A 15,124-nucleotide genomic window follows, 5' to 3' on the forward strand; every position below is an offset into this window, starting at 1 on the left:
GAGACCCTAAGGAAACTCACCACAGCATCTCTCTGGTGCTTCGAGTTCACAAGAAACACAAAAACTTTTCTGACATCTATGGTTATAGATGCAAATTTTTATCAGGCGTGTCCCGTAAATTGCCGCAGCTTTTCATCACTTATGAATTTTACAAAACTTATGTTGGGTCTTGTTATGTTTGTTGTTTATTTTCCTTCAGAAGTACAGTCATTCCTTTCCACCAGTAACTGAGCAATTGGAATAAGATTTACTCTTAATATAGTAATGATTATTTTAAAAAATCAGTGTACTATGAGCACAAAACTACAACAGATGACAAATCCTAATCAACACAGATTGTAGTCTGGGTACTTTTGAGGCACTTGATTTTCAAAATAACCACTGAAAAAAATTATCACTGGTTAAACCCAAAAATCTTTTTTTGAGGGATTTCGGGTTTTTTTGTTTGTTTTTTTTTAAATTTATTTTCTTTTGGGGTGGTGTTTTGGAGGGGGGTGTTTAGAATATATCTGAATAGTAGAAATGGCCTATAAACCAAGTATTAATAAAAAAAAAATGGAAATAAAGACATTTTATTCTACAATAGATCACTTTAGAATTTCATTTATTTTTCTCTGAAACACATTAAATTTCCTGTCAATAAACTATTTTGGAGTTCAATTTGACTCTCGTGACCAGTCCTACAGATAAGGCAAGAGTAAAAATCAGTTTTATAGATCCAGAATTGCAATGACCACCAAATCTTGTAAAACTTTCAGGTTTTCACATTGTCACCAAATATTCATCCTGGTCACACAGGAAAAAGACACTGCAATATATGAGGTGTCCTGGTTCTTTGAAGAGAAATGTAATGGCAAATTCTTTAAACTTCATTTGCGACTGCATGAAGTACATCGTAATCAAAAGTTATTAGACTTACAGAAGAATGGAAACAAGATTCTGCAAATGGGCTAACAAATGTAAAAAAACTTCCACATAAGTTTTAAAATAATATTTTTAAAATCATTTAAAAACATTCACACATTTCACTTCTCAAAATGTTTGAATGTATGGTTTCCTTTCTTCAATTATTTCTAGTCTCTTTTTTTCCAGATATTTTACACAATTGCTCTTCATTTCCTACTCAGTGGTGAATAACAAAAAATTAGTACAAACTCTTTTCATTTGGAGTTTCAATTAAGAAAAAAAATCTAATATTTGGAGAAAGTAGTTCATTGCAAAAATGCCATTTTGTGACAGTTCATGCTAAAAATGCCAATTAATCTTTTCACTCAACATGATAAACAAACACTAAGAGAGACACAAGAAAAGAAAATTGACAGAGGCAGAGTGAAATATGTGCTCAGTTAACACAGATTTGAAGCAGATGGATGACAGGGATGACTTGGAGTCTGCACTGACCAGATATATATAAGGACAAGGGCTGTAGTGCTGATTCCATAATAATTTTAAGCACTTCGTGAAATTTGGTTTCTAACAGGCTGTCATCAAACAGCCTCAGTAGAAGTTAAGGGATGCAATACTGCATTCCCACAACCACCAACCAGAAAGACAATATCTTATTTGACTTAATCACAGAATGACCTGTGCTGGAAGGGACCATAATGATCATCTGGTACCACCCTCACAGCCATGGGCACCTTTCACTAGACCTGACTGTTCACAGCCCCAGCCAAGCTTTTCTTGAACACTTTCAGGAATGAAGTGTCCAAAATTTCCCTGAGTAACATTTGCAAGTGTCTCACCACATTCACAGTAAATTTCTTCTTACCACCCAATCTAAACCTACTGACTTTCAGTTTAAAGCCATTCCCCTTCATCCTGTCAGTACGTGCCCTTGTAAAAAGTCTCTTTCCAACTCTCTTCTAGCCTTTTTTTGATACTGGAAGGCCACCATAACATCTCCCCAGAGACTTCCAGGATGAACAATCTTAACTGTCTCAGTCTTTCCTCATAGGAGAGACGTTCCATCCCTCTAATCATCTTTGTGTCCTGCTGGACTCTCTCCGACAGGTCTGTGTCCTTCTTGTGCTGTGTTCAATGTAGAGGAAAGTTACAGTAAGCCATAATGGTAATCCATTGAGAATCTGTATGGAAAATTTGCACTTTTATCCCTGTATCTCATTTGTTCTTCCAGCAAATGTTTGATCCTATAAACCCCAACTTGAAATCACTCACATTTTCCACATACTAAATTCCTATGGGGAAATTATTCCCATATCCCCAATCTTGAATGGCTTGAAAGCTGCAGATTATCAAAGTGTTGGACAGTGGGAAAAAAATAAACATTTTCATCTTTCTTCTCCAGCACCAGCCATCAGAAAAATTCAAAGGCCCGAATCACATAACAAGGAGATCATCACCACAGGAGACAGGGGCATCATTAAACCTTTATAACAGGCATTGTGGGTCCTGCCACCAAGAACACCTGACTTGGAGGATGGCCTCACAACTTGTATTTGCCAGTGATTAAAAAAAAAAAAAAAAAAAAACAGAACAACTCCCACCCAAAATAAAACCCATTTGAGATTTGCACAAGATTCCACACAGATCTGAGTCAGTGACTTTCCTTCTCCCATTCTTTGTTTCACCCCAAGGCAGGGCTCACAGCACTGATCTACCCTGCTTCTACTGCCAGTGAAAGATTTATCCTGCAAGCTCCTAAACAAACAGCATTGGACATTACTTGGAACTTCATACACTTCCTTTTTTTTTTTTCTGAAGTGTGAGACCTGTCTCAAATACCAAGGAACAGTCTAATATTCATTAATTATTTAGGAGTTGTGTACATAATTTATTTGTTGCCTACTACCCTTTTCTTTAATTCACCATAGCACTGCAGCAGTTCAGCACAACACTACACAGGGAAATGATACACACTTCAGTTTTTGGCACCCTGAGACAACCTTTTCCTTCTCAAAGCCTCCCACCTAGAAGTCTAACAAAATTAGTGAATGTTCATCTCAAATAGCCATAAAGGGTGTTATTGGCAAAGGTGTGCTCATTTGACTTGCAAAATACAATTTGGCAGGCTCCAAAGTTCGTTGAAAGGAGCTAATTGGAATATAAATTGTTAAATTGCTTTAAGTAAATGAATGCAAGTTTTGATTGGTTCTTACGTCTAAAATACTTTTTAGTACTTTAATCACTAATATATTGCTAAAAGATCTCCAAATTGCCAGTAAAACCCTGTCACTTCTCACAGAATAAAGCCTCATTGCCTGACTAAGCAAAACCTGTAAGGTCATAGCACAAAAATACTTTTTTTCTGAAGTCAATAGTCATGCGCTTGTTTATTCAGGAAAGACTGTATTAAAATTGCACATAATGAACTGCAAGGTTTTAAGGGAGAGAACATGATGAAGACAGTGACATTAAGGTGAAACAACACAACAATAGTTGAATGTGACAAAGATTAGAAAAACTGCCAGCTCCTCAGCAGAAAGTGCCCCTCTTTGTTCAGTCTTCAAGGACATGTTTATAAATCTATCACAAAGAGACATTCTCCTTGCTTCCTATAAAGCTTGCCAGGGCAAGTCAAACACTTCTGCACAAATTGAGAGAGAATGAAAGACGTTATTACACAGCTCTTGCTATATTGTGGCAGGCATTGGGGCTGGCCCTAGCATTGAAAATTTATTTAAATGGCCCTCATGCTGTATCACACTCAGAAAAAGAAATATTTTCAACTGCAGTAGAACTCCTTTGCCTCTTTGTTTGTTTGCTTGCTCTGAACATGTCCGTCTCCCAATTTAAAAAAAGACAGAGCCTTTCCTTCAGGCAGTGGTAACTTGGCTGAGGGCCCAAACATAGGACACGAACAAGCCAAACTCATTTCCATCACTGAATGCTTCTGCGGACATATAAATCATACCAGTCAATTTCTTCAGAAGTTCAAACCCAGAATTTCAAACCAAAAATTATTTAACCAAAATCACTGTAATTTTTCCAGCTTTAGAAAATTTCATTCAGAAATGAGAAATAAAATAGCTCAACAACTCCAATAATACTTATCTGTACAAAGTAAATCTATGGACCTTTTTATTATTTCAATACGCCTTTCAAGACCACTTGGCTCAGCTAGGCTGAGACATCTCTGTCAACAATCAATGTCTTATCACCAAATGCTTTATCATCAGTCTAGACCAGCTGGAGACTAAATGATGGCAAAAACTCAAAGACAGTGCTGAGCTTGCAGTAAAATCAACCAAACTCTGTGGTGTGTTTTCCTCCATCTTTTCTAAAAGCAACCACACCAAACTACTAAGAATTCTTGTGAAATCTTGACCTAGGTTTTACAAGCTTGTGTAATAAAGTAATTAACCTATTTAATAATTTTTAAAAATCCTTCTGAACAGAGTGAAATTTAAATAAAGGCTGACTAAAGCCTTCTCTTTCTGCCCACTCCTCAGTCTTGGAAAGGGCCTCCCATTGCCAATTTCCCCCGATCTTTCCAATCTCTTGCTTTCTATCACTTTGTGGCACAACCAGGCCTCAGTAATCAATACCTGCCTCACCAGGAATCTCTGCCTGTACCTTGGGCTATCAGTTCCACTTCAGCTCAGTCCTCAGCTGAAAAAAAAAAGTTCATTACTTACTGAAATATTGGATAATGTTTAAATAAATAAATAATTGTTTTATTAATAATTTTCAATGTTTTAAAGAATCAAAGATCTTGTTTTAATAGCTTTGTTTAGCTAACAAAACACCATCTAATAAGACACATATATTTAGTAATTTTAGTTTTTGTTTTTACCAATGCCATGAAGTCATTTTCTCATTCCTGAGAGAAGAGCAGAGGTCATGTGACAGACATCCAAACATATGACGAGATCTTGAGGGCAGAAAAAGTCAGAAAAAAGAAATAACCACTTTCTAATTTTACATTCTATTCTATTCTATTCTATTCTATTCTATTCTATTCTAGTATTATTGTTAACTTTTTATTACTGTAGATATTCTCCTTTAACTGAAATTTCAGTAGTCAAAACAGTATGATCTTCTCAATATAAGAAAATTCTATCTTATTAGTGTATCTTATTTCCAAAGTTATATTAATACTTTACATTTCTAATACATGCCAGACAATTTTTCTTTCTCACAATACACTTTTTTTCTTTGAATCAGAAGCGATTCATTGTGAAACACATTGAAAAAATTCTCATTTCTAAGAAGCATTCTGTGTGTTCAAAGAAATCAGTCTGAGTATTTTATATGTCTTACTCTCTGCTCCATATAGTGTATAAATAAGATTACAGCTGCTCCCTAGCAACTCACAGATGCCTCATTCCTGAAATTCATGGCAACAACACAAAGGAGGAAACCACCCCAATAGTTTACTGTAGCTGTTGCTTTTCAGAATCACTTGCCTGATTGCTGACTGCTCTAAAGGTCTGGGATGACAAGTGACAGGGCAGCTGATGTGCTGAAAAACGTGACTTATCATAGCAGTGATGTGCATGTTGGGAAAAAAAATGATCAGAGCAAGTTCATTCTTAAGTAAAACACTCAGACAATTCTGCAGGATGCTGGGAACACTTATGCCTCAGTTAACATCACAGAGAGAATAAGCAGTGCCAGAGTCAATGGGCTCACTCAGGTGCCTACTCAAAGGGAAGCATATAATCAGGCACACTGTGTAGGAATCATCAGCTCCTTTTGACTGTTGATAATTAACAGAGTAGACCAGAGGACTTTCAAATTAAGAAGCAATTTCTGTAATTGCCACTTTGTATTTAAACCTTGGTAAAGCAGAAGTTCAGCATTGTACTTTGCTACTACACAAACATGAAAAGCAGATTTTAGATCCCCCTTTGTTAAGAAAAATGTGTTCCAAGGTATTCAGTTTTGCTTCCTAGTGATACAAATACAGTATTAAATAACAAGATTATATATTTTATTGTTTTCATAGCAGTTTTAACTCAGGCTTTTACCTGAGATTGAGTACGAACTCAAAAATCCCAGTTCATGAATACAAATGTACTTGTACTTTTCTTGTAAGAGAAGAACAATAGGAAGAAAAGGCTTCATATTTATTCTGGTATATTTGGAGATGGGCACTTTTTTAATTTCTCAAACTCACTTATTCATAGGAATTTTTGGCTTGCCTTAGCTGTTCTTAACGCAATTTACCATCTACTGACTCTCCCCAAAAGTAATTTTAAATATCAGGGAACTTGAATGGGTTTTTTTGGCATTTTACTAACCACAAGACTTGGAAAATTATTAGGTCTAATGTTTGGGGTTTTGTTGAGTTTAGTGTGTGATTTTTTTTTTTTTGTAAGAAAAAAATTAAATTTTATTCTCCACTTCTATAAAAACATCTGAATACAAGTACCATTAGGACAGAATTTATTATTGTTAAAGCCAACAGAACATTATAAATTAATCAAGAACAGTGCTTTGATCAAAGATTATCCAGATCATCAAACAGTAATTAAAGCTATGGTAATATTAGGCCATCTCTTCCCCTGAGCTTGAGTAAGCTTTGTTAATGCAGCCACCTATTCTTAGTGACTTACAGATGCTTTTGTTTGCTGGAAGAAGGAACACTTCAAAATGTCAGTTTATTGCTAAGGGAGTAGAGAGAGAGTGCATCTGCAAATAGTAAAAGAGGCTCCCTCTGTTTTGACAATCTCTTAATTTTCATTTGGATTACAAAGAAAACTTGCAGATATGTATTCATATTTCCCAGCTGGCATTTTAAAGTGATTTCGTTTTCCTGACATCTTGACATTGGTCAGCAATGTGTAAACTCAATAGAATTTAGTTTGGAGAATTCTACTTTTAATGCCTGCAGCTTTGGTATTTGGTTGCACACAGAACATAGCAGTGACAGTGCTATACTTCGGGACACACATTGCAAAAAAAAAAAATTTTTAATAACTTTGGGAGTCCCTAACCAGGCTAACCCATCTCATACATTCTTATAATTCTGGTAAATGGACTCCTACTACTCAATAAATATCTGAAATGACCATGTTTCAGAGTACTAACTCCTTCATAATTCCATTCTAAAAATAATCCTGACCTCCCTTCCCTTCACCACACCCCTCTGAGAGACAGCAGACTGGTGTCCTCACCTTAGGAATGAGGGGAAAGACAAGTGTGAACAGTGTGCAATAGCCAATTTATGCTTAGAAAGAATGCAAGTGTTTCAGAGGCTGGCTTCATGTACTCTCACTCAGCCAAACTTGCTGATATCTACTTTATGACACATTATGAATGTAATTTAAAAATTAGAGTTTCTTCCTTTTTCCTTTTCGCCCCTTCTTTTCCTTACAAAAACAGTATAACAAAATTGCACTTTACTGAAAAACTTCAGTTGTAGATGACCAGAACACCCATAAATATGGCCTGAACTCAAGGAAGTTTCATCAGATATAAAACTGATGACCCAACGAGGATAAAAGTGCTTCAACAACTTCAAAATAGTTGACTTGTTTAAAATTTCATTTCATTTCGCGATTATATAAAAATTGTAGGGGATTTTTATATGGGTAAAAAGTCTTCTCTACCTTATGCTTAAAAAAAAAAAAAGTTGCTTGGTATTTTGCTTCACTGAGGACAATAAAAAGAGACAAAAGGAGAAAAGAAAGAATATAACACGTTCCTGATTTTTGAGATCAATCATAGAGAACCTCACTTAGTGGTACAATTTGAATGAATATAAAATTTTCTTTAATTCCCAAAATAAACTCATTTAAACACTTGCATTCCTTTCTTAGAGCACGGGATAGTACACCCAGGACATTCAGGAAAGAGCTTCATAATTACACCAGTTGTGTCCATAAGTGTTGTGGTATCAGTTACATTTTCCAATTTCAGAGGTTTAAAAAGGATGGACTGCACAATGTATTATTATTATTATTTTATGTATCAGAAGTATCTTGAAATTCAGGGTCAAAATACTGACAAACTCCTCAAGAACCTATGGCAATCACAACATTTTAATCAAAACTGTAATTTTCCAATAAAATTCAAACTTTACTTAAAAAGTCCACAGCCAGGAGCTCCAGAGAAATATCCACCAAATATATATATTTAGTTTGCTATTCTTAAAATCAACTATCTTTAAAAAAAATCCAGTTGTTTCATTTCTTCTTTATACTTTTGTTAATCATAAAACTCTTCATTACTTCAACCTTAACAAGGGTGAATGTAGGATATTTTGGAAGGTGTCCATAAATTGCCTAGGTCCATCTGCTAGCTCATCAGAGAGTAGCATGTGGTACAAAATTCTTTGCCTTTGGCTAAAGCATATACAAATTGAATCCAACTTGAGACATATAGTAGTTAAAAAAAATAAATAAATAAATAAATAAATATTAATAAAATAATAGAGCTGGTAAAAATAAATAGAAATTTCAACTCCATGTATCTGTTTAATGTTTTCAAAAAATACTTTCAAATTTCTATGAAGCCTTTGCTAATTCATTCAATTTTCTTTATGACAGTAAAGAAAGTACCACATAAATATCATGCCAATCATTGAGAAAAATAGCAAGAATGAAATTGTTTACTGCTAAGTTACCTGCCAAATCACCTTCTTAAGCAGGAATTGCAGGCTCCTGTGGCAATAGAGAAGATCATCCAAATACAAGTCTTACATGAATTTTAAGTAAGCTTTTAAAGTCTCCCCTTGCACAGACCTCTACATAAATGAGGAATGAGCAAGGCAAGCACTATATGACAGCCTCTAAGTCAGTGGAGTGTCTGTAGGGCTTCTAGAACAGGGTTTCTAAGACTAATTTAGCTAAAATCTGTAGAAACCAACATAACTCTGGGTTATAATTGCGACTGGCAGAAGGAAGCTTTCCTGAACATCCCTGCTCCAGGGCAGTTCAAATCAGAGACCAGCCTCTCTCTTACAAGTCACTCATCTCAGTTAAACTCTAGAGACTGATCCAAGACCTGGAAAGCTGAAAGTGCGGCCTGGGAAGCTGCTGCCAATGTGAGTGCTGGAGCAGACTGGCACCATCTGTGCATTAGGCACACAGACCTCACACTGAGCAAGGGATGAAATGTGCTCCTGCACAATCTCGGCTGGGCTCTTCACTAAGGAAGGACTAATTATTATAAAACAGCATTCAAAAGACAAAATAAATAAAAGTCTTATAACAATTGTTGGTGGATTCATTTTGTGAATGAAATGCACCACCACATATCATATATCCATACTTAGCTGGCTCTCTTTTTATTCTGTAGGAAGAAACAGAATTTTTATCTCAGTAGGAATATCATTTAAAGGCCAAGTCAGCCTATATGGATTCACTCTACAGCTTCTGGAACTGTAATAACAGCATGCCTTATGAACATCATGCATGGATTGTTTTTGCAGAGATGTATCCAAAAGGAAACAGATTCCGGGAGTAGAGTTCCTTGGAACTGCCTCTCTATCTGCTGCTTCGTTCAGTTATGGTGTTGCCTGAAAAGGTTACACTGCACAAGATGGCATTCTTCTGCTGTAACAGCCATAGTGAAGCTCCAGTGTGTTTGTCACATCAAAGCTCTTTACACTGATCCACATTTTTAAATTCAGTGTTTCTCTAAAAGAGGATTCTCTTCAATCAGTTTGGAACAGACAAGCTCATGTGTTGCAATAAGGCATATTCTCTAATCCTAGGCCTTCCTTTCTGGGTACTGCAGGGTTCCCCTCCTCTCTCTCCTGTCCCTAGAGGTCTTTTAGGAACTGGAGTCCAGAAGCACACTTGCAGTAGTTTATTAGATTAAATGAACTGTCAATTAGCTTAGTCATGAGTCTTTGCTGTGAACAGTCTATGTAAAAATGGAAGTTGTGCGTACTCCCGTGAAAATGGAACTATGTACTTACTAAATTCTGTACTTCAGTAGGCTCTTTGCCTTTTTCTCCTGTATGCTGAGGTATCTAGTTTTAGATCAGAATGTGACTTTGAACTTTGTACATATTTTTGTCTTTTCAAAGACAAAATGCCTACTGAGAAATGCAGCTAGTGAGATTAACCTCAATATTTATTTTGCTACATGGATTTTAAAATTCTATTAAGCTGCTGCATATTCATTTTATTTTTTTTTTCTAATAGTCTGTTTGCTCTGTAGAAAACATATCATTCACATCAGAGCAGCTTCATAATGCCTGAAAGCACAGAGAGTTCACAGGTAAAACAAAGTTACATGAACCTTCTTAAGTTGAAATGACAATTACATGACTATTTACTGCTGTTGTTTTGGGGTTTTATTTTGTTTTGTTTTAAAACATAATACTTATAAAACTAAAAAGAATATACCAAGTTGTGCTTTGTTGAGAGACAGTTAAAGAAGCACACTTGACAAGGTTTTCCTTCATATCCAGTATTCCTGCTTTCAAGTCTCAAGCTGTACATACTACACCTACTTATAATCATTCCCTTTGCTCTTCTAGGGTAAAAAATTCCTAAGGAAGGACTAAACAATGCCATCTTCAACTGGGCAACTACAGCAACAATTAAGGTTAAGATACAGCTTCTGCTTTTTTTTGGTAAAAATATTTTGGATTTTTTCATACTTTTTACCTGCTTGGCATGTAAATTAAATGTCTTAACAAATGTAAATTAGTGTAATCCACTGCAGTCAGTGGAGCTCTGCCAGTTTTCAACCAGCTGAATATTTTGGCATCTTGAATACCAACTTCCTGCCGTGTTGAAGCAATCACTGCATTACTGTAATGGGGATATTACATTGGTATTACATCCAAGTTGGAGTTCTCCCAGATCTCACCTAAACTCATAGTAATGTCCAAAAAAGCAGGATTTAAATGTGTGCTTTAAATCTATTTTTGGAAGATTATTTTGAGACCATTCCCAGAGAGTATCACAGAACTGTGTATCATAGAAAATGTGCTGACCTGGAAGGGACCCACAAGGAACATCGAGTCCAACTCCTGGACCTGTGCAGGACACCCCAATCCCTCCGTGTTTCCTTTGGCCATCACAATAAACAGCTCTTACCTGCCCCTCCAGGGCCTTTTTTCTTCTACTCCAGTTGCACTGCTTTGCCTGGTTAAGGCTATGGATAAGAGTAGCCTCAAAGTAAAACTCCTAATTTTAATGGCATCCGAGCTCTCTTTTGCAATTTTTCTTACTACAGGCATTACATTGCTGTCATCATTGCTAACAAGATAAAAGGTGTATGAAATGTGCATCAGCACAAACATAGTCATATTTTCAGAGGCAGAATCACTAATGAACTAATTAACTCCCAAATATTTTATCTTCTTAAACACTATGTGGAATATTACTTAATATATTATTGTGTATCCTCTCTATACAGATATTTTCAAAAGTTGAGATTAGTGAGAGTTAACAATGGTTTACAATGGCTATATTATATATGCAAAAGCAAGAGAAAGAGTGGTTAGTCACTAGGACAAGACTGAGATTCCAAATCACAGTAAGAAAACTGTAAATGAACAAAGAAAAGGGAATTGTCTTCTGAGGAGAATCTTCTCCTTAAATATGATTCCATGATATTTAGTACATCTTGAATGTGAACACCTTAAATACAGAAAATAGCTTTCCTGGTAATCTATGTCCACACTGCAGAATAAATTAGACTTCTCCCAAGGTACTGATCTCAACAGGACAGCTATCCACTCACCACATACCTCACCTGACTTCAATGGTCGTCAACATTTTAATTTTTTTATTCCTTTGTAAGTACATATTAAACTCTGAATTTTGCATATCTTCTCCCAGTCTAAAATCAAAATTGAGAATTAAGTCAGTACTCCTATCCCTCTCCCTCATGGTCATAAAAAGATATTTTATAGTTCTCCAGAAGGGACCATAGAATAATTCCCTGCAGCACAAAGACCCCCAGACATCCAAGGCACATCCAAGCACAAACAGCACTGATGAACCCTGAGATACCTTCAGCAAATCATGGGAGCACCATTAGCACAGCAGCTAATTGAAAAAACCCTGCCTTACAGAGAATTAGTTCACTCTAGGTGAAAATATATCAATTGTGATACTTTGAGAGCTATCCTGGTCACTTTAGAGATCTTCATAGAAGACTTAATTGCACAAAGCAGACACAGATTGTAACTTCAGCTGAATCAGTGGGAATTCTTCCCCTGAGTGCAGGGAAAGGCTGACCAGGCTTTGAAATGGCTATAATTTGTAACATGTTCTTGCTAAGAGCCTTAACATCACACTTAGCCAAATTAATATTAATTTTCCCTAGCACAAGGGAAGACATTTCTCCTACCAATATGATTATTACAGCTGTTGACAGAAACTCATGTTTACTATTTTATAATAGGAGAAATCAGCTCCTTCTTTTTATATTGTTCATTCTGCTTTTAGAGAGAAAAGGGGCAGAATACCCAAACAAATTATTTATTTTTTCAAGTTTACATGAAGATTGCAGGTTTAGTCCAAACAACTCTAGATTTGGAAGAAGAAATAAATCAGAAAAAAAAGCTGAAAATTCAATCTGACTGTAAGAATTTTTAAAGCTTAAGCAACTGAAGGCAAGTTCTGTGAATAAAAGTGACAAGCATGCAGGCATGTTGTTTTTCATGTCTTGTGGTGTCCATTTTTCCAAGACTGTGGTTCATTTCAGAAGAGATCTAACTAAATGTTAATAGGCAGTGAGCAGGAAAAAAAAAATGTCATTCGGAAATGGGAAAGTGACAATATCCTGTAAACAAGAAGAGAATGCATGGCTTACACCTTGCAGGGCTTTGTGTTTTCCCTTGCAGCCAAGAAAACTAATTAAAATCTCATGTCTAGAGAAAGACATCATGACACTTAGGTCAAACACATGGCTTTGATATATTTTACATGGAAACATACCCCTTTCATGCTTTTAATCCTAGGATTACATGCACATATCAACCATCTCATGAATATCCTCTGAGATAACATCATTTGATTGAGGTCTCTTATAATTTCTGGCTATTCAAAAGAAACTTACCTGTAATATTCAACATGCATGGTTTTTGTTTTTATCCACATGAATGTCACTGTGGCAAAGCTGGTAGCACTACAGTTTATTAGGCTTGGCCAGCAGTTTTCATAATAAGAGTGTTTAGCAGATTGTAAATGTTCAAAATATTAACTGCACAAATTAACATTTTCCTCAGGGAAAAAAAAAACAATGACAACATCAATCTCTTGGCTTTTCATTATCTATTTTACTATGTGGTCTTTGCACAGGAAGGCATAGCAAAATGGTTGAAGAATTAACTCATTGTTTTGCTCAAGTTAGAAATCCTATGTAACTTATTTTCCTATTGCTTATTCATTGTAGACTAAAACTTCAATGCTGTGTATTTAAAGATATATTTTAGTCTTTATTAAAAAAAAAAATAGGCTCAAAAGGACCTGCAGATCACTGCAGAGATTTCATCAGCTAAATTACAGGAACACAGGCATATTCCAGCTCAGAGAACATCACTCCTAGAGAATGTCCCACCTTCTCTGCAGGTAAAGATCAGACTTGCTGTGGGCTCTCAGGCCTCCACAGTGGGAAAAGGAGGAGGGGGAAACTGAATGAAGGACAAAGGGCAAGAGACTGAGATATGGAAACAGGAGATAATAGACTGGAAAATGGCAAGCAAAGAGTAAGGAGAAAATGAGACTGGAAGGGAAGGTGAAATAGAAAAATCATACAGGAGAAAATTACAGGTCTGGGACTGAGAATTATTGATGGAGGGAGAATGGGAGAATGTGAGAAATGGGAACAGAAATTCCTGTGGAAGAGAAGAGAGTATTGCAACATGCACTATGGACACCTGGACAGAATATTTTGGAAATTATAAGAAAAACAAGGGAGTTAAGAGAGGTGCTGATCTGGAAAAAGATGAGGAGAGATATCCTAAAATAGAGACAAGAAAATACAGTAAAATAGAAAGGCAGACTGGCCAAGCAGCCAAGGCAGGATATGAGACAGAAAGAGAGTATAGGCTGAGGAGAAGTGAAAGACAGCCAAGCAACACAGCAGGAAAAGAATGGAAAATTGAATGGTGAATCAGCAAGAAGATGCTGCATGGTAGGAAAAACAGAGACACAGCAAATGCAGGATAGACCAGATCACACTTAAATTAGATAAGCAAAGAAGAACTCATAGCAAAAACTCCCCACCACAATATGGAGACTAATGATCTGCAAGTCTTGTTCAAGTTTCCTGTCAGCAGATATGTATGAAATCCACCTGCAAAAACTCCATTGAGAGTTCCATGCTTCCAAACCTTACATTTCCTCAGCAAGCTCAAGTGCTAGGCATTTCTGCATTGGAAACCCATGCTTGTACGAATCTGATGATTTGTGTTAGGATTTCAAGATTCTGTTTTCAGTTTGTTTAGGGTTTTTAAAGATTAAAATGTGTATCTAAAGCATCTGCCTTAAATTGTATTGCAATATGATGCAGTCAAATATTAGGAAAGACCAGAACTAAAATAAACTCTTTATTCTTCATTTATGCTCATCGTGCATGCAGTGACACAGTCCTTCCTTTTATAAGACAGTGGTGATCTCATCTGAGCTAATGGGCATCTGAGCTAATCATCTAACCTCCTCTTATAGTCAGTAAAGACAAAATGTCCTTCAGGGACAGGATACACACAAGACATGAATGTCTGGGCAAAAGGTCATTAAGGTCAGAGGAATACATTAATACACAATGCTAAATCTGACAACTTCACACATTATTTTTTTCTGTGTGTTTCTTAATGGCTTTGAAGCCTCTGCTATCCATTTCGTGGGATCATTTTCTGAAAACCAAATCTCAAGATTTCACATTCAGTTCCCCAGGACCAAGGGCTTTTGCTGGCAAAAAATAACTGAGTTGCCTCATGCATCATCAAAATTTCCCTCACCTCAAATCAGATATCCATCAGTTCAAAGAAAGAGCCATAGCACTTCTGCTTGGATAGAGAGAGGGAAATGTATGATCACATGGTTGTATTCTGGATTGTGATAGATACACACAAAATTGTACAGGCAGTGTAATTCTCACAAGTTCTTAATTTTGCCTTCATTTTTTGCAATGACACATGTGCTGTCACCATCTATGAATAGAATAATAACACACAAAAAAAATCTCAATGAGAAATTTGTGAATTCTTCTTTAAAACATTTTTTTAAAAATCGGTGTTAAATTT

The 15,124-nt window shown here is 36.0% G+C and overlaps 1 protein-coding gene across 3 annotated transcripts in view; it reads right to left on the reverse strand.

Annotated features, from left to right (window-relative positions):
* Window positions 1-15,124, reverse strand: part of CACNA2D1 (calcium voltage-gated channel auxiliary subunit alpha2delta 1) — a 352,862-nt gene that overhangs the window by 287,490 nt on the left and 50,248 nt on the right. The window lies entirely within an intron of this gene.

The sequence above is a fragment of the Cinclus cinclus genome, chromosome 4 (assembly GCF_963662255.1).
Source record: "Cinclus cinclus chromosome 4, bCinCin1.1, whole genome shotgun sequence".
NCBI lineage: Eukaryota > Metazoa > Chordata > Aves > Passeriformes > Cinclidae > Cinclus > Cinclus cinclus.